This window comes from Tachypleus tridentatus, unplaced genomic scaffold (assembly GCF_004210375.1).
Source record: "Tachypleus tridentatus isolate NWPU-2018 unplaced genomic scaffold, ASM421037v1 Hic_cluster_1, whole genome shotgun sequence".
Lineage (NCBI taxonomy): Eukaryota > Metazoa > Arthropoda > Merostomata > Xiphosura > Limulidae > Tachypleus > Tachypleus tridentatus.
In genome coordinates this window covers 23,120,376-23,147,826 of record NW_027467777.1, presented here as the reverse complement: position 1 = coordinate 23,147,826, position 27,451 = coordinate 23,120,376, and the positions used below count along the sequence as shown (strand labels likewise).

The 27,451-nt window shown below is 31.8% G+C and overlaps 1 long non-coding RNA gene across 1 annotated transcript; it reads left to right on the top strand.

Moving 5' to 3' along the window:
- The first annotated feature begins 13,395 nt into the window (after nt 1–13,395).
- LOC143241970 (uncharacterized) lies at nt 13,396–26,102 on the top strand. Its single transcript, XR_013022371.1, has 3 exons — nt 13,396–13,495; nt 17,792–17,886; nt 25,951–26,102. It is a non-coding gene; the product is annotated as an uncharacterized LOC143241970 (long non-coding RNA).
- The last annotated feature ends 1,349 nt before the right edge of the window (nt 26,103–27,451 follow it).

Here is a 27,451-nt window from a genome sequence, read left to right as displayed (position 1 = left end):
CTGTTAGTATGATATAAGTAATGTCACACACACTGTTAGAATGATAGAAGTAGTGTCATACACACTGTTAGTATGATATAAGTAATGTCATACACACTGTTAGTATGGTATAAGTAATGTCGCACACACCGTTAGTATGATATAAGTAGTGTCACACACACACCGTTAGTATGATATAAGTAATGTCACACACACTGTTAGTATGATATAAGTAATGTCATACACACTGTTAGTATGGTATAAGTAATGTCACATACACTGTTAGTATGGTATAAGTAGTGTCATACACACTGTTAGTATGATATAAATAGTGTCATACACACTGTTAGTATGATATAAGTAGTGTCATACACACTGTTAGTATGATATAAATAATGTCATACACACTGTTAGTATGATATAAGTAGTGTCATACACACTGTTAGTATGATATAAGTAGTGTCATACACACTGTTAGTATGATATAAGTAATGTCACACACACTGTTAGTATGATATAAGTAATGTCATACACACTGTTAGTATGGTATAAGTAATGTTACACACACTGTTAGTATGATATAAATAGTGTCATACACACTGTTAGTATGATATAAGTAGTGTCACACACACTGTTAGTATGGTATAAGTAATGTCACACACACTGTTAGTATGATATAAGTAGTGTCATAGACATTGTTAGTATGATATAACTAGTGTCCTACACACAGTGTGATATAAACAGTGTCATACACACATTTAGTATGATATAAGTAGTGTCATACAGTTAGTATGGTATAAGTAGTGCCTTACACATAGTGTGATATAAACAGTGTCATACAGTTAGTATGATATAAGTAGTGTCATACAGTTAGTATGGTATAAGTAGTGCCATACACATAGTGTGATATAAACAGTGTCATACAGTTAGTATGATATAAGTAGTGTCATACAGTTAGTATGGTATAAGTAGTGCCATATACATAGTGTGATATACACTGTTAGTATGGTGTAAGTAGTGCCATACACATGGCAGTGTGATATAAACAGTGTCATACAGTTAGTATGATATAAGTAGTGTCATACAGTTAGTATGGTATAAGTAGTGCCATACACATAGTGTGATATAAACAGTGTCATACAGTTAGTATGATATAAGTAGTGTCATACAGTTAGTATGGTATAAGTAGTGCCATACACATAGTGTGATATAAGAAGTGTGATATACGCAGTTAGTATGGTATAAGTAGTGCCATACACACAGTGTGAGATAAACAGTGTCATACACACAGTTAGTATGATATAAGTAGTGTCATACAGTTAGTATGGTATAAGTAGTGCCATATATATAGTGTGATATAAGAGCACGTGATACACTACACTGTTAGTATGGTATAAGTAGTGTCATACACATAGTGTGATATAAACAGTGTCATACAGTTAGTATGATATAAGTAGTGTCATACAGTTAGTATGGTATAAGTAGTGCCATACACATAGTGTGATATAAACAGTGTCATACGGTTAGTATGATATAAGTAGTGTCATACAGTTAGTATGGTATAAGTAGTGCCATATACATAGTGTGATATACACTGTTAGTATGGTGTAAGTAGTGCCATACACATTAAAGTGCGATATAAACAGTGTCATACAGTTAGTATGATATAAGTAGTGTCATACAGTTAGTATGGCATAAGTAGTGCCATACACATGGTGTGATATAAACAGTGTCATACAGTTAGTATGATATAAGTAGTGTCATACAGTTAGTATGGCATAAGTAGTGCCATACACATAGTGTGATATAAAGTGTGATATACGCAGTTAGTATGGTATAAGTAGTGCCATACACACAGTGTGAGATAAACAGTGTCATACACACAGTTAGTATGATATAAGTAGTGTCATACAGTTAGTATGGTATAAGTAGTGCCATATATATAGTGTGATATAAGAAGTGTGATATACACTGTTAGTATGGTATAAGTAGTGTCATACACATAGTGTGATATAAACAGTGTCATACAGTTAGTATGATATAAGTAGTGTCATACAGTTAGTATGGTATAAGAAGTGCCATACACATAGTGTGATATAAGAAGTGTGATATACGCAGTTGGTATGGTATAAGTAGTGTCATACACATAGTGTGATATAAACAGTGTCATACGACTTATTTATCAACTCCTACTCTAATGTTATAGATCATTATTTTTTTACGATTTCGAAGACAATACTGGTCCTGCGGATGAGAGGTTACGTCACAGTGTGAAATGTTGTAAAGTTTGTTATTCTCGTCCATATGTACAGTTAAGGGAAGAGAATTGGCCCCAGTGAGTAGATCTGTCTACAGTCCCGCTATATCAAACTCTAATCAATAGGTCCTCGTCTAATGCAAGACAGTTAGTAAGAGACATAAAGTGATCCTCTCCGCATTAAAATGAAACATGGTGAATAAAACATAGGAAGTCACGTGTCTGGTTTAATGAATACTCTCAAACGAATGTATTCAGTGAGAGGTGTCTTACTGACTAAAGTGTGCTAAGTGCGTTTGTTGATGAAGAAAGAAAGTTTAATGAGACAGCTGCATGTGCAGAAGTGTGTTCACATTGAGAAGTTATAGCTAGTTTATTAAAATATATCTTTTTTTTATTTCGATCGTAATTAGTCGCTGTGGAGAAAATGTTTATAAATATATATGTATGCAAATGACTTACATAAAACGTTTTTGGCACCATCGTTTGGTGAGTCAGCGAACTAACTATATGTGGAAGTTATACTCCTTAATAGATCGGAGACGGCTTGAAAACTTTATCATAAATCTTGTTACACATTTTAATTTCTCGTCACACTTTAATTTTAAAAAAAATTGTTATTTAAATACAAAAAGAAATGACATGTCATTAAAGCTTGTTGATTTAATTAAGAAATGACATGCCATTACAGGTTGTCGATTTAATTAAGAAAATACATGTAATTACAGCTTGGTGATTTAATTACAAATGCTATGTCATTACAGCTTGTTGATTTAATCAAGAAATGACATGGCATTACAGCTTGGTGATTTAATTACGTTGTTTGTTTTGAATTTCGCGCAAAGCTACATGAGGGTTGTCTGAGATAGCCATCCTTAATTTAGCAGTGTAAGAGAAGAGGGAAAGGAACTAGTCTTCACCACCAACCACGAACTCTTGGGCTACTCTTTTATCAATAAATAGTGGGATTAACCGTCACATATAACGCCCCCACGGCTACAAAATCGAGCATGTTTGATATGACGGGGATTTGAGCCTGCGACCTTCAGATTACGAGTCAATTGTCTGTATCTATGTATGTCTATGTAACTATGTATGATATACATCTGTATCTATATAACTATATATGATGTACATCTGTATCTATGTCTAACTATGATATACATCTGTATCTATGTATATATATGTAACTCTATATGATGTACATCTGTATCTATGTATGTCCATGTAACTATATATGATATACATCTCTACCTATGTAACTATATATAATATACATCTGTATATTATAGATACATCTGTATCTATGTATATATCTAACTATGACGTACATCTGTATCTATGTATATATAACTATGACGTACATCTGTATCTATGTATATCTAACTATGACGTACATCTGTATCTATGTATATCTATGTAACTCTATATGACGTACATCTGTATCTATGTATATCTATGTAACTCTATATGACGTACATCTGTATCTATGTATATCTAACTATGACGTACATCTGTATCTATGTATGTCTATGTAACTATATATGACATACATCTGTATCTATGTATATCTATGTAACTCTATATGACGTACATCTGTATCTATGTATGTCTATGTAACTATATATGACATACATCTGTATCTATGTATATCTATGTAACTCTATATGACGTACATCTGTATCTATGTATGTCTATGTAACTATATATGATATACATCTGTATCTATGTCTATCTAACTATGATATACATTTGTATCTATGTCTATCTAACTATGATATACATTTGTATCTATGTCTATCTAACTATGATATACATCTGTATCTATGTCTATCTAACTATGATATACATCTGTATCTATGTCTATCTAACTATGATATACATTTGTATCTATGTCTATCTAACTATGATATACATTTGTATCTATGTCTATCTAACTATGATATACATTTGTATCTATGTCTATCTAACTATGATATACATCTGTATCTATGTATATCTAACTATGACGTACATCTGTATCTATGTATATCTATGTAACTATATATGATACACATGTATCTAGGTATTCTATGTAACTATATATAATACACATGTATCTAGGTATTCTATGTAAGTATATATAATACACATGTATCTAGGTATGTCAATGTAACTATATATAATACACATGTATCTAGGTATGTCTATGTAACCATATATGATACACATGTATCTAGGTATTCTATGTAACTATATATAATACACATGTATCTAGGTATTCTATGTAAGTATATATAATACAAATGTATCTAGGTATGTCAATGTAACTATATATAATACACATGTATCTAGGTATGTCAATGTAACTATATATAATACACATGTATCTAGGTATTCTATGTAAGTATATATAATACACATGTATCTAGGTATTCTATGTAACTATATATAATACACATGTATCTAGGTATGTCTATGTAACTATATATAATACACATGTATCTAGGTATGTCTATGTAACTATATAATACACATGTATCTAGGTATTCTATGTAACTATATATAATACACATGTATCTAGGTATGTCTATGTAACTATATAATACACATGTATCTAGGTACGTCAATGTAACTATGTAATACACATGTATCTAGGTATGTCTATGTAACTATGTAATACACATGTATCTAGGTATGTCTATGTAACTATATAATACACATGTATCTAGGTATGTCTATGTAACTATATAATACACATGTATCTAGGTATGTCAATGTAACTATATATGATACACATGTATCTAGGTATGTCTATGTAACTATGTAATACACATGTATCTAGGTATGTCAATGTAACTATATATGATACACATGTATCTAGGTATGTCTATGTAACCATGTAATACACATGTATCTAGGGTATGTCAATGTAACTATATATGATACACATGTATCTAGGTATGTCTATGTAACTATGTAATACACATGTATCTAGGTATGTCAATGTAACTATATATGATACACATGTATCTAGGTATGTCTATGTAACTATATAATACACATGTATCTAGGTATGTCTATGTAACTATGTAATACACATGTATCTAGGTATGTCTATGTATCTAGGTATTCTATGTAAGTATATATAATACACATGTATCTAGGTATTCTATGTAACTATGTAATACACATGTATCTAGGTATGTCTATGTAACTATATATGATACACATGTATCTAGGTATGTCTATGTAACTATGTAATACACATGTATCTAGGTATGTCTATGTAACTATATATGATACACATGTATCTAGGTATGTCTATGTAACTATATATAATACACATGTATCTAGGTATGTCTATGTAACTATATATAATACACATGTATCTAGGTATGTCTATGTAACTATGTAACACACATGTATCTAGGTATGTCTATGTAACTATATATAATACACATGTATCTAGGTATGTCTATGTAACTATGTAATACACATGTATCTAGGTATGTCTATGTAACTATATATAATACACATGTATCTAGGTATGTCTATGTAACTATGTAATACACATGTATCTAGGTATGTCTATGTAACTATATATAATACACATGTATCTAGGTATGTCTATGTAACTATGTAATACACATGTATCTAGGTATGTCTATGTAACTATATATAATACACATGTATCTAGGTATGTCTATGTAACTATATATAATATATCTACGTCATGCTCAACCCTATTGATTGTAGTTTTATGTTTTCCTCATTTATTTTTCACATGTTTCAACTTTATCGTTATTGAATTTATACGCATGTAATGACGTCGATTTTTGTGAAAATATCTCGGAAAATAAAAATAAATGTTTACTCAGATAAATCCTTAATACGTCACACTCGCACGTGCTTTCCTCTGGTGCGTTCTATTCGAGTCGTTTCTTTTTATTTGACAAGAAGCCGACTTCAAGGGGTTCATGAGCAAGTGCTTGCCCAAGTTATTGGTAATTACAACACCTAGTGTAAACTGTTCTACGTTAAACATTTAGCTTGAAGGGATTTAAATTTAGAACGATGTTTTGTTCATAGTTAGAGCCCCTCTCACCAGTGGCTCAGCCACGATTCTCTGGACCTACAACATTAAAAATAGGGTTCGATATCCGTGGTGAGTACAGCCCCTTGTGTAGTTGCCAACAAACAAAGTACTTGTTTGTTTTCTTTCTATAAGACTTAGGAATGATTGGAAATAAGTTTCATTCTGTGTTCACATTTGTTGAATTTCTCGTTTCAATGATGAAGTTTTAATAATTACTTCTCAAGAATCAAAAGTAATTTAACCCTGAGATTTGCAGGTTATTTACCTAATTAGATAATGTGTAAATAACCTCAGAATAATAAAAAAATATTTATATTTTCTACTTAGTATCGGCAGTAAATGCAGGTTGCTACCAAGACACTAAACGACCTAATATCCGGTTTACTTTCGTTTAGTAATTTTATTCGTGCATCACTTCACATTACCTGATTCTGACGTTCTTCTAATGAATACAAACATCTATTTAATGATCTTATCACATCTAACAAACAAACAGTAGAGGTAACGACTTAATGCGATGCAATTAATGTCACTTATTATGCCCGAAGAAGAGATAGGTGTGTGTCACATAACGACTACTTAACTAATAGGAGGCGTTTAGCCTTGACTGGAAGGTGTTGTTGATGAGCCAACCAATCAGCTGGTTCTTTGTTTACACCTCTCTACCTTTTGTTCAGTAGTGTGACATCCCTCGACAGACGTCAACTGTTTTGATCGCTTTCTTTTTAAGGGTGTTTCCTTCTTTGTATTTTACCTTTTGTCCGACAAGGAGTGTGTTAAAACGTGTGTTTAACAGAAGGTTTGTAGCGGTAAGACCAAAAGGACACATCTAGTAAACTTACCTAAGAAATAAAAACGTGTTGTTTTCAATAAAACATTCATTATTTAAATGTTAATGAGTTTCATGTTATTTTCTACAAACATACGTTTCATATTTGATTTTATGTACCATTATACAGTATACCTGGCATGGACTGGTGATCAGGACACTCGACTCCCAATATGTGGGTTGCGGTTTCGAATCCTGTCATCTGACATATTGTATATTTCAGCTGTGGAGGCGTTATAATGTTATAATAAATCCCACTATTTGATTATAAAGACTACCTTAACAGTTATCATTGTATAGTATTAGCTAGCTGTCTTTTCTTTAGTCCACCATTTCAAAACGACGGACGGTTAGCGCAGATAATCCTCTTGTAGTTTTGCGCGAAATGAAATAAATAATAAATAATCCTTTATATAGAATTAATATATCACTTTTTATGTGCTTTTATACAAATCATTGTTAACGTTTGATATTTTCATGTTAGTGTCACATTTAATCTTTTCAGACCAGGATTGTTCTTAAACAACAATCGTAGTAAAAATAGAAATAAATTATATATTTATCCGCTCAACTGTTGTATAAAATATATTATTAAAGAAATGAAATTCCCTAAGCTTCTGTTTCAGAAACATATTTTTCACTTTGATATTTATGGTGCTGTCATGATCACGTGAATTATTCCTGTATCACCATTGGTTAGAAGAATGTTTGTATTATAGAAGATACGTACACGACATCTTAGTAAGAATGTCTGTGTATTATAGAAGATAGGTATAAGACATCTTAGTAAGAATGTCTGTGTATTATAGAAGACATGTACATGACTTCTTAGTATCTGCAGAACAGTGGAATATCTTGAGTTTCTTAAACCATCTTAATTAAGAGCAGACATCCTAATATTAGATTCTCTGTTTAACAACTACCACTTACATTTTCATTTGAATGTGAAAATTTTAACAAAATGATTTCCACTGATTTATATTCTATCTTCTTTTCTTTCCTCTAAAAGAATGTTATTACATTGCTGACCATTGGTCATACATGTTAACCAGTATGGTTCTTTTCACAACATTAAGAAATGTTTTATTAAAAATATCCTTACATTATTAATAAAGTAATCCAAAATTAATTAACATACACGAGCACTCTAGTGGCACGGCGGAATGTATTCACACTTACATTGCTAGAAATCTGGTTTTGATACCCATGGTGGGCCCATTGTATAGCTTTATTACAGTTAATTACATGACTGAAGAAAGTTTTTTAGTTCTTCTAGATTCTGTAAAATCTGTGACATAAGTTGTTATTTCAGGTGGAACTGTCATGTGAAAAAGTTAGGACACCCTATGAAATCCTGTGTATTTTTGTAACATTTTTGGATATATAGATATATAATCTCAATTTTACCAATACTGAGAGATTATAGGAATATAACTAAACAATTAAACCTGAAGAAAAGACTTTCCAAGATCTTCTGTAAATGTAATTCTACAAAAATGCGTATTCTAACTGAAGAAAAAGTTAAGACACCCCCCACATTTATTCCCACTTAAAATGGTTCAACTTACACACAGGTGTATCGCACCAGGTGCACGTGATTAGAAGATCGTTACTCAGCATTTTAAATGAGGCTTGCCCTATTTAAACCTCAGACATTTAGTTTTGTGTGCTCCTGACTGTTGAAGTGAGAGTGAGCACCATGGTGAGAGCAAAAGAGCTGTATGAGGCCTTCAGAAAGAAAATTGTAGCAGCTTATGAGTCTGGTAAGGGATTTAAAATGATTCCAAAAGATTTTGAAATAAGCCATTTTACTGTCTGGAAAATAGTCAACAAGTGTACAGCTTTCAAAACAACTGCCAACATGCTCATGTCTGGTCGTTCAAGCAAGTTCACCCCGAGAGCAGACCGCAAGATGCTAAAAGAGGTCTCCAAACACCCTAACATGTCATCACGGGATCTACAGCAGGCTCTGGCTACTGTTGATGTGAAAGTGCATGCCTCTACAATCAGAAAGAGACTGCACAAGTTTAACTTGCATGGGAGGTGTGCAAGGAGGAAACGTTTGCTCTCTAAGAGAAACATCAAGGCCAGACTGAAGTTTGACAGAGAGAATAAGACAAAGACCAGGACTTCTGGAATAATGTTCTTTGGACAGATGAGTCCAAAATTGAATTATCTGGACACTAGAACAGAGGACATGTTTGGCGTAAGCCAAGTACAGCATTCCAGGAAAAGAACCTCATACCAACTGTGAACTATGGAAGTGGAAGTGTCATGGTCTGGGACTGCTTTGCTGCAGCAGGACCTGGACAGCTCACAATCATAGAATCCATCATGAATTCTACTGTGTATCAGAGGGTGCTTGAGGATCATGTGAGACCATCTGTAAGAAAATTAAAGCTGAAGCAGAACTGGACCCTGCAACACAACAATGACCCAAAACATACAAGTAAATCCACCAAGGACTGGCTGAAAACTAAGAAATGGAGAGTCCTGGAATGGCCGAGTCAAAGACCAGATCTTAATCCCATTGAGATGCTGTGGGGTGACTTGAAACGGGTTGTACATGCAAGAAACCCTTCAAACATCTCACAGCTGAAAGAATTCTGCATTGAGGAGTGGGGCAAACTTTTTTCAGACCGATGTCAGAGACTGGTAGATGGCTACAAGAAGCGTCTCACTGCAGTTATTTCAGCTAAAGGGGGTGACACTAGCTATTAGGGGGTTGGGTGTCCTAACTTTTTCCTCAGTTAGAATATGCAGTTTTGTAGAATTACATTTGCAGAAGTTCTTGAAAAGTATTTTCTTCAGTTTTAATTGTTTAGTTATATTCCTATAATCTCTCAGTATTGTTGAAATTGAATTTAAATATCTATATATCCAAAAATGTTATAAAAATACTCAGGCTTTCATAGGGTGTCCTAACTTTTTCACATGGCTGTATGTGTTAAAGAATCGTATATTTTCTTTTAAAACGACTTATGTGGTTTATAAAAGTAAATGTGTTTTATATTTTATTGTGTCCACCACTGGATGGTTAACAAATCTTTTACAAGAACATGCTAATATAATACCCATGTAATTTTCAAGTGTTAAAAAACAGTTGGTGATTGAATATAATGAACAAACCTGTAAGTAGAGAACAACGTAAAATATTCGTTAGGGCTAGTAGTGAGAAGTAGAGGAATTAATGGAACGTTTATAAAGTAGACTTAAACTGAAGGTGAACCAATAACACAGTTTGGTGTTGATTTCTGAGTGGTAATATGATAACGTAAAAACTAGATCTTTATTGGACCGCAACAAGAAACAATCAGATCTTTATAGGATCGTTATTAGAAACAACCAGATCTTTATAGGATCGTAATAAGAAACAATCACATCTTTATAAGACCATAATAAAAAACAATCATGTCTTTATAATACCGTAATAAGAAACAACATCTTTGTAGGATCGTTATTAGGAACAACTAAATGATTAAGGAACTACTATTAGAAACAACCAAATAGGTAAGAGATCATTTTTAGAAATAACCAGATAGTTAAGAGATCGTAATAAGAAAAAATCATATCTTTATAGTATCGTTATTAGAAACAATCAGATAGTTAAGTGATAGTTGTTAGAAATAACAAGATAATTATGGAATCGTTGTTAGAAACAAGAAGATAATTAAGAGACTGTAATGAGAAACAACCAGACTGTTAAGGAATTGTTATTAGAAACAGCCAGATCATTAAGAGATCGTTACTACAAACAACCAGATAGTTAAGGGACTATAATTAGAAACAACCACATCGTTAAGGGATCATTATTAGAAACAACCACATCGTTAAGGGACTATAATTAGAAACAACCACATCGTTAAGGGACTGTAATTAGAAACAACCAGATTGTTAAGGGACGGTAAGTAGAAACAACCCAGAGGGCAAAACATCAGGGTTCGCATCACAATTTGTGAATTAAAAGAACCCGAGTTCTAAATCGTTTTCCTCCTTCCTTAACACAACTACGAATCATTCCTTTCTATTGTATGTTGTCTTCCAGTCCTCCGACAACACAGTGATTGTGATGTACGTTTCAATGTGTTATATTGCACATTTAGCATTGAGCCAGTTACGTTACCATTTTTACTTGTAAACAGTTTTAACACTACAACTTGTAATACAGTATGTTTATATTTTCAATATTTGGCATACTTTTAGTAAACATTACAAGTCATTTGGACACGAAAAACAGTTTCTTTGTTTTTACTAAAAATTTTCCCTTGACTATATGATATTTTTTTACCAGTCCATGTGCAAACTGAATTTCATGTTACATCAAAAATACTTTTCTTCATCTCAAAAATCTCAAGTGCTATTTACATAATCTCTAAAACTTCATAACTAATTTCAAATATAGTTCTAGCCAAACTTTATGTGTTATCTGTTATCTTTTCTACGCTAACTATACAACTTACAAGGTTGGTCAATTTGACCGACATGTAGTCATAAAAGAAAAATAAATCGGAATAATTTTTTTCTTTCCAGAATGACTTCAAATTGTAACATGGAGCTACATTTGTTTATTCTGAGTAGTTTTAAACTCGTAACAGTATACGTCTATTTATGCTTAAATTTTATTGTTTTGTAACCGTTTGAACCGTGTCATACGTAGTACTATTCGTCCCTTTATAAGTTTTAAATCACTAGGAGAAGAGCGGTTCACATTTAGCAATCGAATTACATTACCCACAAGTTACTCTAAAATCCAAGTTACTAGTCTGCGTGCCTTGTGGGAAATGGTTATATAATTATTTACTTTGCCTAATTCAACCTCAACTAACCTAAAGAGTTTCCTTTTTTACATTTAAGTTACCATTATTATAATAAATAAAGGATACACATTTATTTCATGGTTCTTTTAACTAAGTAAAATAAAATCTATGAAAAATATGCTTTAACTGAGCGATAACTACAGCATGATAAGTAATCTTCGTTAAATTTCTTACTTCTTGAAAGGATTGTAAACAAATTAGAGAAGAAATTCCTAGAGAAACAAATGTTACCTTTCTCACGCTTGGCCCCCCAGTGGCTCAGCGGTATGTCTGCGGACATACAACGCTAAAAACCGGGTTTCGATACCTGTGGTGGGCAGAGCACAGATAGCCCATTGTGTAGCTTTGTGCTTAATTCAAAACAACAACAACTTCTCACGCTTGAGAGAGTTAGTTTTATTTTTTAAATATAGCCTTAAAAGTTTAAGAACTTAGAACTTACTGTTAAAATACGGATTATTAGTAACAGTTTTTTGCTATACTAACTGATGTAAAATAAACAAAATATAGTTCAATTAAGTTTTAAATGTTACTTATTAAAAATATCGTGACATGCGCAGTAAAGAATACCTGTGGCACGAGGGGTAATTGCTGTAGAAAAATCACTAGGATTTTCTTCTTCATGATGTAAAGGACAACACGTTGTGAAGTTTCAACCAGACAAAAATAAATAATTAACTAATTAATTTGAAAAATAGTTTGTGCCAAACTTGTTCAGTTACAATAACTTCCAAGTCGCTTCTTTCTCTGACTAATCGATTGTTGCATTACTTTGTGACTGTTGGGATGTTTAGATTTTTTGTAGTTTCGAAGTCTTACTTTATATACCAGCAACTATTTTTTTTAAAAGAAACGTCATATATGGTACAATTAAATGTTAGGGTTTGGAGGAGAAAATAAAGTATTATTAGAATAAAAACAAACCATTTAACTTTAATTTTCAATTGTGGATATTGTTTTAAAGAGTTAAGACATTTAGTGTTGAATGTAGTTACTTACCACAATGGGTTGAAATGGTAGATGTTAAAAAGATGCCAAACAATATTTGCTAATCAAATTCACTATTGATCAGCAGTTTTTGGAGATCAAAACTACGAAACAATTTTGTCCCCTGCAACTGGATGTCACAGGAGTATGAATAGGAAATAAACCACTAAAGAGAAACGATTGCCACAACCGGTATAGTTAAATTACCAAGTAAATATCTTTAAATACAAAAGTTTTTTTGTATACATAAAAATGATATTTTAAAATAACCTTTAGGCTTAAACGTGGGCCTAACGTGTACTGCTGAGGAATGTGACATTGGTGGGTATAAAACGAATAACATATTGGTAGGATTGTACTGTCCGCTAGTTTGAGGTAAACTATGCATGTAGTTTCAGGAAAAACACGTACCTATAAAAGATTATAACCAAATTATTTGTAAGTAAAGATTCTGATTACATTTATAACTTATATTCTCTACAGGTTGGGAAGGAAGACAAAGCCAAGTCGTGTTGCTTGACGGACGACGTTTAGACATTTTGATACAGGTAATAAACACATGGTTACTTAGACATTTTGATACAGGTAACAAACACGTGGTTACTTAGACATTTTGATACAGGTAACAAACACGTGGTTACTTAGAAATTTTGACACAGGTAACAAACGCATGGTTATATCGACATTTTGACACAGGTAACAAACACGTGGTTACTTAGACATTTTGATACAGGTAACAAACACGTGGTTACTTAGACCATGCGTGTAACCATGCGTGTGTTACCTGTATTTTGATACAGGTAACACACGCATGGTTACTTCGACATTTTGACACAGGTAACAAACACGTGGTTACTTATACATTTTGATACAGGTAACAAACACATGGTTACTTAGACATTTTGATGCAGGTAAGAAACACGTGGTTATTTATACATTTTGATACAGGTACCAAACACATGGTTACTTATACATTTTGATACAGGTAAGAAACACGTGGTCACCTAAACAAATGTCTAGGTAACAAACACGTGGTCACCTAAACAAATGTCTAGGTAACAAACACGTGGTGACTTAGACATTGTGATACAGGTAACAAACACATGGTTACCTACACTTTGATACAGGTAACAAACACGTCGTCACGTAGACATTTTCAAACAAGAAACATTTACATATCTGGTTACAATAAAATATGCATGTACTTTAGTAAACAATACAGTAACTAACAATGTAAACTTCATGAAGTATTTATCCTTTCTTTGACTATGAAAACAGATTTAGAGTTTATTATCTGTAGTGCATTCTCATGTTACTTAATGTTAAGTAATTTGGTTTAATATAACTTGAAGTTTATTATCTGTAGTGCATTCTCATGTTACTTATTGTTAAGTAATTTAGTTTAATGTAACTTGCAGTTTATTATCTGTAGTGCATTCTCATGTTACTTATTGTTAAGTATTGGGTTGAGGAATAATTCGTGAGCGTTTTTTCAAGTTAAAAATATATTCATACATGAAACGCTTTCGCAAAATATTTCATGTCATTTGGTAGATAATTTTTTGCTCTAATAGATGGTGTATTTGATTTTCATATGTCTTTAATTTTTGCTTTCATTTTCAGCTCCTTAAATGGAATGTCAAGTGGACAAAATCGAGCATTTTCGACACCATCTGCTTTTCGCATTTAATTTCTTGCAATTTCGTTTAAAACAATGCATACTATATACCTAGGTATTACATGAAATAAAGTATCATAATAAATGTTTTGGGTGTAATGTGTTCATGCATTGAAGTATTGTATAGTCTTGCATGTAATGCTTGAATGAAATTATTTAAAAACGCTCATGAATTATTCCTCAACCTAATAATTTAGTTTAATGTCTTGAAGTTTATTATCTGTAGTGCATTCTCACATTACTTATTGTTAAGTAATTTAGTTTAATGTAACTTGAAGTTTATTATCTGTAGTGCATTCTCATGTTACTTATTGTTAAGTAATTTAGTTTAATGTAACTTGAAGTTTATTATCTGTAGTGCATTCTCATGTTACTTATTGTTAAGTAATTTAGTTTAATGTCTTGAAGTTTATTATCTGTAGTGCATTCTCATGTTACTTATTGTTAAGTAATTTAGTTTAATGTAACTTGAAGTTTATTATCTGTAGTGCATTCTCATGTTACTTATTGTTAAGTAATTTAGTTTAATGTAACTTGAAGTTTATTATCTGTAGTGCATTCTCATGTTACTTATTGTTAAGTAATTTAGTTTAATGTCTTGAAGTTTATTATCTGTAGTGCATTCTCATGTTACTTATTGTTAAGTACTTTAGTTTAATGTAACTTGAAGTTTATTATCTGTAGTGCATTCTCATGTTACTTATTGTTAAGTGATTTAGTTTAATGTCTTGAAGTTTATTATCTGTAGTGCATTCTCATGTTACTTATTGTTAAGTAATTTAGTTTAATGTAACTTGAAGTTTATTATCTGTAGTGCATTCTCATGTTACTTATTGTTAAGTAATTTAGTTTAATGTAACTTGAAGTTTATTATCTGTAGTGCATTCTCATGTTACTTATTGTTAAGTAATTTAGTTTAATGTAACTTGAAGTTTATTATCTGTAGTGCATTCTCATGTTACTTATTGTTAAGTAATTTAGTTTAATGTAACTTGAAGTTTATTATCTGTAGTGCATTCTCATGTTACTTATTGTTAAGTAATTTAGTTTAATGTAACTTGAAGTTTATTATCTGTAATGAATTCTTGTGTTGTCTATTGTTAAGTAATTTAGTTTAATGTAACTTGAAGTTTATTATCTGTAGTGCATTCTGATGTTACTTATTGTTAAGTAATTTAGTTTAATGTAACTTGAAGTTTATTATCTGTAGTGCATTCTCATGTTACTTATTGTTAAGTAATTTAGTTTAATATGACTTGAGTTTATTATCTGTAATGCATTCTTGTGTTGTCTATTGTTAAGTAGTTTACTTTAAAATGTATTAAAGTTCATTATATGTAATGGACTCTTCTGTTGCCTCTTTTATGTAGTTTAGTTTAATATGATTTGAAGTTTATTATCTGTAGTGCATTCTCATGTTACTTATTGTTAAGTAATTTAGTTTAATATCTTGAAGTTTATTATCTGTAGTGCATTCTCATGTTACTTATTGTTAAGTAATTTAGTTTAATGTAACTTGAAGTTTATTATCTGTAGTGCATTCTCATGTTACTTATTGTTAAGTAATTTAGTTTAATGTAACTTGAAGTTTATTATCTGTAGTGCATTCTCATGTTACTTATTGTTAAGTAATTTAGTTTAATATGACTTGAAGTTTATTATCTGTAGTGCATTCTCATGTTACTTATTGTTAAGTAATTTAGTTTAATGTCTTGAAGTTTATTATTTGTGGTGCATTCTCATGTTACTTATTGTTAAGTAATTTAGTTTAATATGACTTGAGTTTATTATCTGTAATGCATTCTTGTGTTGTCTATTGTTAAGTAGTTTACTTTAAAATGTATTAAAGTTCATTATATGTAATGGACTCTTCTGTTGCCTCTTTTATGTAGTTTAGTTTAATATGATTTGAAGTTTATTATCTGTAGTGCATTCTCATGTTACTTATTGTTAAGTAATTTAGTTTAATATCTTGAAGTTTATTATCTGTAGTGCATTCTCATGTTACTTATTGTTAAGTAATTTAGTTTAATGTAACTTGAAGTTTATTATCTGTGGTGCATTCTCATGTTACTTATTGTTAAGTAATTTAGTTTAATATGACTTGAAGTTTATTATCTGTACTGCATTCTCATGTTACTTATTGTTAAGTAATTTAGTTTAATATGACTTGAAGTTTATTATCTGTAGTGCATTCTCATGTTACTTATTGTTAAGTAATTTAGTTTAATGTCTTGAAGTTTATTATCTGTGGTGCATTCTCATGTTACTTATTGTTAAGTAATTTAGTTTAATATGACTTGAAGTTTATTATCTGTAGTGCATTCTCATGTTACTTATTGTTAAGTAATTTAGTTTAATGTAACTTGAAGTTTATTATCTGTAGTGCATTCTCATGTTACTTATTGTTAAGTAATTTAGTTTAATGTAACTTGAAGTTTATTATCTGTAGTGCATTCTCATGTTACTTATTGTTAAGTAATTTAGTTTAATATGACTTGAAGTTTATTATCTGTAGTGCATTCTCATGTTACTTATTGTTAAGTAATTTAATTTAATGTCTTGAAGTTTATTATCTGTAGTGCATTCTCATGTTACTTATTGTTAAGTGATTTAGTTTAATATGACTTGAAGTTTATTATCTGTAGTGCATTCTCATGTTACTTATTGTTAAGTAATTTAGTTTAATGTAACTTGAAGTTTATTATCTGTAGTGCATTCTCATGTTACTTATTGTTAAGTAATTTAGTTTAATATGACTTGAGTTTATTATCTGTAATGAATTCTTGTGTTGTCTATTGTTAAGTAGTTTACTTTAAAATGTATTAAAGTTCATTATATGTAATGGACTCTTCTGTTGCCTCTTTTATGTAGTTTAGTTTAATATAATTTGAAGTTTATTATGTGTAATGGAATCTTGCGTTCCCTATTTTTAATTTTATTATCTGTAATGGATGCTTCTGTTACCTATGTGTAAGTAGTTTAGTTTAATATAACTTGAAATTTATTATCTGTAATGGATTCTCCTGTTGCCTATGCTCCAGTAGTTTAGTTTCATATGACTTGAAGCTTATTATATGTAATGGATTCTTGTGTTTATAATGCAGGTGTACTTAACTTCATGTTTATAGATCTCACTCACAAGTGAAGATTTTTCTTTTTTTAGCCTAAACTCTACACAGCTGAATTACTAGATATGGTATCTTCCCATCTGAACTTGAAGGAGAAAGAATATTTTGGGTTGGCATTTATTGATGATTCGTAAGTATAAGGGAAAAGTTGTCATTTTGATGTACTAACAAACACAGACTTTGGTCACTGTAAAGTACCAACTAACACAGACCTTGGTCACTGTAAAGTACTAACTAACACAGACCTTAGTCACTGTGAAGTACTAACTAACACAGACCTTGGTCACTGTAAAGTACCAACTAACACAGACCTTGGTCACTATGAAGTACCAACTAACACAGACCTTGGTCACTGTAAAGTACCAACTAACACAGACCTTGGTCACTGTAAAGTACTAACTAACACAGACCTTGGTCACTGTAAAGTACTAACTAACACAGACCTTAGTCACTGTGAAGTACTAACTAACACAGACCTTGGTCACTATAAAGGACTAAGTAACACAGACCTTGGTCACTGTAAAGTACTAACTAACACAGACCTTGGTCACTATAAAGGACTTACTACATTAACCTTAGTCATTCTAATGACCACATTCATAAACATTGATAATTTCATGGAGTACAGAATACTGGTTATTTGATACTGTGTTAATAACTGATACAGTATAGTGAATTAACTTCCATGATATAATAATTAATGTAACTAATACAGTATTGTGAACTAACTTCCATGATATAATAATTAAAGTAACTGATACAGTATTGTGAACTAACTTCCATGATATAATAATTAATGTAACTGATACAGTATAGTGAACTAACTTCCATGATATAATAATTAATGTAACTGATACAGTATAATGAACTAACTTCCATGATATAATAATTAATGTAACTGATACAGTATAGTGAACTAACTTCCATGATATAATAATTAATGTAACTGATACAGTATAGTGAACTAACTTCCATGATATAATACTTAATGTAACTGATACAGTATAGTGAACTAACTTCCATGATATAATAATTAATGTAACTAATACAGTATAGTGAACTAACTTCCATGATATAATAATTAATGTAACTAATACAGTATAGTGAACTAACTTCCATGATATAACAATTAATGTAACTAATACAGTATAGTGAACTAACTTCCATGATATAATAATTACTGTAACTGAAACGGTATAGTGAACTAACTTCCATGATATAATAATTAAAGTAACTGATACAGCAGAGTGAACTAACTTCCATGATATAATAATTAATGTAACTGATACAGTATAGTGAACTAACTTCCATGATATAATAATTAATGTAACTAATACAGTATAGTGAACTAACTTCCATGATATAATAATTAATGCAACTAATACAGTATAGTGAACTAACTTCCATGATATAATAATTAAAGTAACTGATACAGTATAGTGAACTAACTTCCATGATATAATAATTAATGTAACTGATACAGTATAGTGAACTAACTTCCATGATATAATAATTAATGTAACTTATACAGTATAGTGAACTAACTTCCATGATATAATAATTAAAGTAACTGTTACAGTATAGTGAACTAACTTCCATGATATAATGATTAAAGTAACTAATACAGGATAGTGAACTAATTTCCATGATATAATAATTAAAGTAACTGATACAGTATAGTGAACTAAATTCCATGATATAAATGTTAATGTAACTAATACAGGATAGTGAACTAAATTCCATGATATAATAGTTAATGTAACTGATACAGCAGAGTGAACTAACTTCCATGATATAATAATTAATGTAACTAATACAGTAGTGTGAATTAAATTGTATATTCTGTCAAAAGGTATCAGTTTCTTCAACAGATTTGCCAAGCTCACAATAAAGAAACTGGGATTCAAAACAAATATTTGTATAGAATGTTAGAGAGCATGACGTATATCTTGTCAATTCGTATGAAAAATACATTTTTACGAGTTTTCTTTACTGTCTGAAATAATTTTGTCATAACGTTTCCAGCCAGCTCTATCCTTTCTTTTTTAATGTTTACATTTAGACTCGTTATATTAGTGAGGTTCATACGTACTAGATGGCGCTGACAATAATTTTTTTTGATTAGCATTGTTGTTGCTTGTGTTTTCTTAGTACATAGCTAAACGATGGATTATGTTTATGCTACACTGCTGGCCAAAATCTTAATGTCAACGAACATAAAGAAAAAATATGCATTTTACGTTGTTAGACTCAACCACTTATTTGAGTAGAGCTTCAAAAGATGAAAATAAGAAATGGGAAAATGAAAAACAACTTTTTTAGCATTTAATAGGGAAAATGTGAAAACTATGAAATTAGCCTAAGTACTAGCTAGTCAAAAGTTTAAGGCCGTACTGAAACGAAGCGTAAATCAGTAAACACGTGACGAAATTTAGTCATTTGTGTTCAAGCATTAATGTTGTCAACATCTCCCAATGACATCTCCTGTGTTGCATTGGGTAAAAACATGGCAAGACCTAAAAAGTTGACAGAGTTTGAACATGGCAGAATTATCGAGCTGCATAAGCTAGGTCTCTCTCAACGTTTTATCGCTGGTGAGATTGGGTGTAGTGAAACTGCTGTTGCAAATTTATTAAAAGACCCTGAGGGATACGGAACGAGAATTTCAAGTGGTCGGCCCAAGAAAATGTCGCCGACGTTGAGCAGGAGGATTTGACGGGATGACCTGCAAGACATCAGCCGATCGTCGAACCAGATTAAGGCCCTTACGGACGCAGAATGCAGCTCAAGAACAATAAGACGGCATCTACGAGAGAAAGGCTTTAAAAACCGTAAACGTCTTCAAAGGCCACACCTCCTTCCACACCACAAAACAGCTCGGTTAAACTTTGCTGAGAAGCACCGAACATGGGACGTAGAAAAGTGGAAGAAAGTTTTTTTTTTCTGATGAGAAAAACATTTAATTTGGATAGTCCAGATGGCTTCCAACGTTACTGGTACGATAAGGATATCCCACCGGAGACATTTTCTACACGACACAGTGAAGGAGTTTCCATCATGATCTGGGGTGCTTTCTCCTTCCATGGAAGAATGAAGCTTCAGGTTATACAGGGGCGTCAAACAGTGGCTGGCTACATTGGCATGTTGGAGACAGCATCCTTATTGACTGAAGGCCCTCGCTTGTGTGGAAATGACTGGATCTTTCAACAGGACAACGCTACAATCCACAATTCTCGCAGGACAAAGGACTTTTTCATGGCGAGTAACGTGATTCTTTTGGACCATCCAGCGACCCATGAAAATGTTTGGGGGTGGATGGCAAGGGAAGTCTATAGAAATGGACGTCAATTCCAAACAGTGCATGATCTTCGTGAAGCGATCTTTACCACTTGGGATAACATTCCAGCCAGCCTTCTGCAAACGCTTATATCGACCATGCCAAAGCGAATGTTTGAAGTTATTCGCAATGACGGCCGTGCAACTCACTACAGAGACCTCTTATTGGGCGTTTCCTACCCTGTTTAGGACTTCTTTTTTGGTATGGTCTTAAACTTTTGACCAGCTGGTATTTAGGCTAATTTCATAGTGTTCACATTTTCCCTATTAAATGCTAATTTTTTTCCCCCCATTTCTTATTTTCATCTTTCGAAGCTCTACTCAAATAAGTGGTTGAGTCTAACAACGCAAAATGCATATTTTTTCTTTATGTTCATCGGCCTTAAGATTTTACCCAGCAGTGTATAGATAGTCTATAAACTTACGTTGACTTACTGGAAGACAAACTACACAATGGACTTTGTGTGTCGTGTCTACCTTAGGTACCGAAACTCGATTCTAAACATTATAGGTCTCCAAACTTATAGTTTTGTCACTTGAGGTTGATTGATCGTACTTTCTATCTGTTGTTAGAACACTTCTATTTCGTTTGTAGGTTTGAACAATTGGAAGTTGACTTTAGTACAGGCGGGAATTTCTAGCAATAAGCGTCTCAAGTCCTGATTGTGTTTGCATTGATAAAAAAATTGTAATTGCAAGGTAAAAATAAAATGTTATTCTTTAAAAGCAAAGAAAATATAAAAGAAAAAACGGAGGAAAAGAAACAAAATAAACGCTAGGCGTCACTGGTTAGTGAATATTTTAAAGTAAACGACCCCAAACGGTAAAGTTTTTGGTAAAATTAATGTCTACACAGCTTCAGAAAGTCCAACTATAAACCGTTATTTAATTCTTGTCACATGAATTGATTTTTGTCCTAAGAGTCTCCACGATGTCGTGTTAAAAAATAAAAGACAGTATCATAACTAAGCTGTTTCCAACGTAACGACAAACAAGAGAAAACAATAGGACAAACAGATACCTTCAGAATTACAATAAATAAAACAATAGGACAAACATATCTTTAAAATTAAAATAAATAAGAGAAAACAATAGGACAAACAGATACCTTCAGAATTACAATAAATAAAACAATAGGACAAACATATCTTTAAAATTAAAATAAGAGAAAACAATAGGACAAACAGATACCTTCAGAATTACAATAAATAAAACAATAGGACAAACAGATGCCTTCAGAATTACAATAAATAAAACAATAGGACAAACACATCTTTAAAATTAAAATAAATAAGAGAAAACAATAGGACAAACAGATACCTTCAGAATTACAATAAATAAGATATAAAAAGATTAACAGATTCCTTTAAAATTACTATTACCAGTAACAAACATGAAAAGCCAGTTTCGTTTACATTTTTATTGGCTGCTTTGTTGGACTATTCATTATTCACTTCGTAAAATAGAGGGCTGTCAAGAGTGCACGTGCGTGAACTGTGTTGATGAAGTTTTCATTGTTAAACATCTTTTGCTTGCTGTTTCTGCCTTATGGAAATTTAAGATATAAACTGCCAGATTTAAGGTTTTAGCTCCACGTGTGGGTTCACATTTCGACCTGTTTCCTGACAAACCGTCCTTTCATGCACGTGTGTGAGGTGTGCTTACTCACGCACGTGGTTTATAGTAATAAACTGTGTACTAGTACATCACTTGGACTTCTTCCAAGCGTGGTCTGAACAGCTTAGCATTGATTAACACGTTAAATACGAACAATTTCTCAGTGTTTGGAAGTTTTTACGCCTACGTACTTTTTTTATACAGATACTACAGGGATGTATTTTTACTTAGAAGGATACGTGTACTCCATTATCAAGACTCAATGTTTTCTTGCTTAATGTTGTGAATCTTCTAGGGTTAGGGTAGCGAGCTGTGGCAGCACTTGTACGTTCTTTCAAATAAATAGTGGTTGTATGTTTTGTTTTAGTTGTGGGTTTCTCTGTCTCTAGATATTCTCAGTTTGTATGATATTCAGGCTCTAGACTGTAGTTTCTAAACTAATTTATTTTTAAAAAACGCATTCTGCTTTCTCTGTTTAGGACATGACAACTGTATTCCTAAAAGATTACAGCATGTAAACATGTATTAATGCCTTAACCAAATAATATTGAATACGACAAAGTTACGGACATTTATCACAAGAAAAGAAAACCATTTACAGTGCACATTATACACGACCAAAAATAAATAGATGGAATCGGAAACTATTTATACAGAATAAAGGGAAAGATGGCAGCACATGTCCAGCAGTTTGATGAATATACTTTTTAAATCCGTGTAAAGTTATGATGCCACGACATTTTTATATCAACATCAGAATGTCTAGATAGTTAGCTGTAAGACATTTTGGTACAAGCCTGTAAAGAGTTGGTTGTTCCTTTATTGTGTGGCCTACTGGTTAGGGCGCATGACTCGTAATCTGCTGGTTACGGGTTCGAATCCTATCATTGAACATTGTTTATGAACATTTGAACCTATACAAGTACTAAAATTGTTTGTTTGTTTTTTTTTAAATTAAGCACAAAGCTACATAATGGGTTCTCGGTGCTTTGCTCACCACGGGTATCTAAACCATATTTCTAGCGGTGGGAGTCCGCAGAGATCCCGCTGCGCTACTGGGGGCACTAAAAAGGTTGAACTACGTATGTAGTCAACATTGTTTATGAACCTACGCAACTATTAATATTGTTTATGCAAGTACTGACATTGTTTGTGAACCTATGCAACTATTAATATTGTTTATGTAAGTACTGACATTGTTTATGAACCTATGCAACTATTAACATTGTTTATGTAAGTACTGACATTGTTTGTGAACCTATGCAACTATTAATATTGTTTATGTAAGCACTGACATTGTTTGTGAACCTATGCAACTATTAACATTGTTTATGCAACTACTGGCATTGTTTGTGAACCTATGCAAGTACTGACATTGTTTGTGAACCTATGCAACTATTAATATTGTTTATGTAAGTACTGACATTGCTTGTGAACCTATGCAAGTATTAACATTGTTTATGCAAGTACTGACATTGTTTGTGAACCTATGCAAGTATTAACATTGTTTATGCAACTACTGGCATTGTTTGTGAACCTATGCAAGTAATGACATTGTTTGTGAACCTATGCAACTATTAATATTGTTTATGTAAGTACTGACATTGCTTGTGAACCTATGCAAGTATTAACATTGTTTATGCAAGTACTGACATTGTTTGTGAACCTATGCAAGTATTAACATTGTTTATGCAAGTACTGACATTATTTGTGAACCTATGCAACTATTAACATTGTTTATGCAAGTACTGACATTGTTTGTGAACCTATGCAACTATTAATATTGTTTATGTAAGTACTGACATTGTTTGTGAACCTATGCAAGTATTAACATTGTTTATGCAAGTACTGACATTGTTTGTGAACCTATGCAAGTATTAACATTGTTTATGCAAGTACTGACATTGTTTGTGAACCTATGCAAGTATTAACATTGTTTATGCAAGTACTGACATTGTATGTGAACCTATGCAACTATTAATATTGTTTATGCAAGTACTGACATTGTGTGTGAACCTATGCAACTATTAATATTGTTTATGCAAATACTGACATTGTTTGTGAACCTATGCAACTATTAATATTGTTTATGAACTTACATAAATACTGACGTTGGTTGTGAACCTTCTCTCTGATCTGTAAGCTCAAAATTAGGACAGTTTTTCTCTCTGATACTCAGTTCAAAATAAGGGTATTTTATCGTACTCTGACCTATCAGTTCAAAATAGAAAGGGTTCATTCTGGTAGACTTTATCTGTGATTATACATACTCAAGCTATCCATATTTGTACTTGTGTAATTCAACATCAGTGCTTAGAAACTGTTAAAAATAGAACGTAAATCTATTAATAAAAGATATTTGAACAAAGTAAAAAGAAATCACGATTCTGTTGTAAATAATATAAACGATGAACTCCGAATGGAACGTTGAATGTTCGCTGAAACTAAAGTAGTATTGTTAAGTATAGGTGAGTACCTAATGTCTAGTTGTAAGGCTTTGCTACAGCTTATGTAAGTGGGCTCTTTTCACAGCACTTTTTGTTAAGAATTTAAATAAAAACAAACTATTAACCCTTTAAAAAGGAAGTTTTAGGTTCATAACAAATGTAATATTTTATTCACGAGCTTGTTTTATGTTCTGTTCTCGTATTTCCGGCCATTAGAGGAACTTAATAGTGTATATTTTCGCTGTTGTTACACTTCCGGCCATCACAGGAAGTTGTTAGTGTGTAGTTTAGTTTTTATTTACACTTTCAGCCATCACAGAAAGTTGTTAGTGTGTACTTAAGTTGCTGTTTACACTTCCAGCCATCACAGGAAGTTGCCAGTGTGTACTTTAGTTGCTGTTTACACTTCCGGCCATCATAGAAAGTAGTTAGTGGGTATTTTAGTTTTTATTTACACTTCTGGCCATCACAGGAAGTTGATATTATGTATTTTGTACATAAAGTAATACAAGACTTATTAATCGCACGTACATTACCCACAGTTATTTCTGATTATGTATGTTAGGTTTTGTCACCCTTTAACAGCAGTATTTATCGTACAAAATTAACTGAACGACATCTAACACTTGTGTAGTGATGAAAGATAACTCCAGTAACAAGTATAATAGAGTCTTTATCAAAGACCTCCATTTGGTCTTAGCTTAAAGAAACACGTGTTGATAAGATGTACATGTGGTATATAATACTGTAATTATGCATATATACTGTTTAAAATAACCCCTTTTTTGTTACAGTGGTCATTATTCATGGTTACAAATGGACAGGAAAGTTATGGAACACCAATTTCCGAGAAAATGCAGCAGCGGTCCCCAAATTTTTTATTTCATGGTAAAGTAAGTAAAGATATAGAGCGCTATTGTCAGTAATTAGAAGGATCTAGTTATGAAACACCCCTACTTCTGTGTTCTAAACTTTAATGTGCTGCTTTTATTGGTGTGCCATATAGACAAGGTCAAGATGCTATGTTGTTATAGTAACATTTCTAAGAACTTGTATCAGTTAGAGTAAAATAGAATGTATCAAAATGTGTAACTGTATTATATTCACTGCCTAAGAAAAATTTATTCCAATACCAGTCTTTGTAGGACTAACATCAAATCCCCTATATTAACATTACTATATTCTAAAGGTCTGACATCAAATCACCTACATTAACATTACTATATTCTACAGGACTAACATCAAAACACCTACATTAACATTACTATATTCTACAGGACTAACATCAAAACACCTACATTAACATTACTATATTCTACAGGTCTGACATCAAAACACCTACATTAACATTACTATATTCTACAGGACTAACATCAAAACACCTACATTAACATTACTATATTCTACAGGTCTGACATCAAAACACCTACATTAACATTACTATATTCTACAGGACTAACATCAAAACACCTACATTAACATTACTATATTCTACAGGTCTGACATCAAAACACCTACATTAACATTACTATATTCTACAGGACTAACATCAAAACACCTACATTAACATTACTTTATTCTACAGGTCTAACATCAAAACATCTTCATTAACATTACTATATTCTACAGGTCTGACATCAAAACACCTACATTAACATTACTATATTCTACAGGACTAACATCAAAACACCTACATTAACATTACTATATTCTACAGGACTAACATCAAAACACCTACATTAACATTACTATATTCTACAGGACTAACATCAAAACACCTACATTAACATTACTATATTCTGCAGGACTAACATCAAAACACCTACATTAACATTACTATATTCTACAGGTCTAACATCAAAACACCTACATTAACATTACTATATTCTACAGGGACTAACATCAAAACACCTACATTAACATTACTATATTCTACAGGACTAACATCAAAACACCTACATTAACATTACTATATTCTGCAGGTCTGACATCAAAACACCTACATTAACATTACTATATTCTACAGGACTAACATCAAAACACCTACATTAACATTACTATATTCTGCAGGTCTAACATCAAAACACCTACATTAACATTACTTTATTCTACAGGTCTAACATCAAAACACCTACATTAACATTACTATATTCTACAGGACTAACATCAAAACACCTACATTAACATTACTATATTCTACAGGTCTAACATCAAAACACCTACATTAACATTACTATATTCTGCAGGACTAACATCAAAACACCTACATTAACATTACTATATTCTACAGGTCTA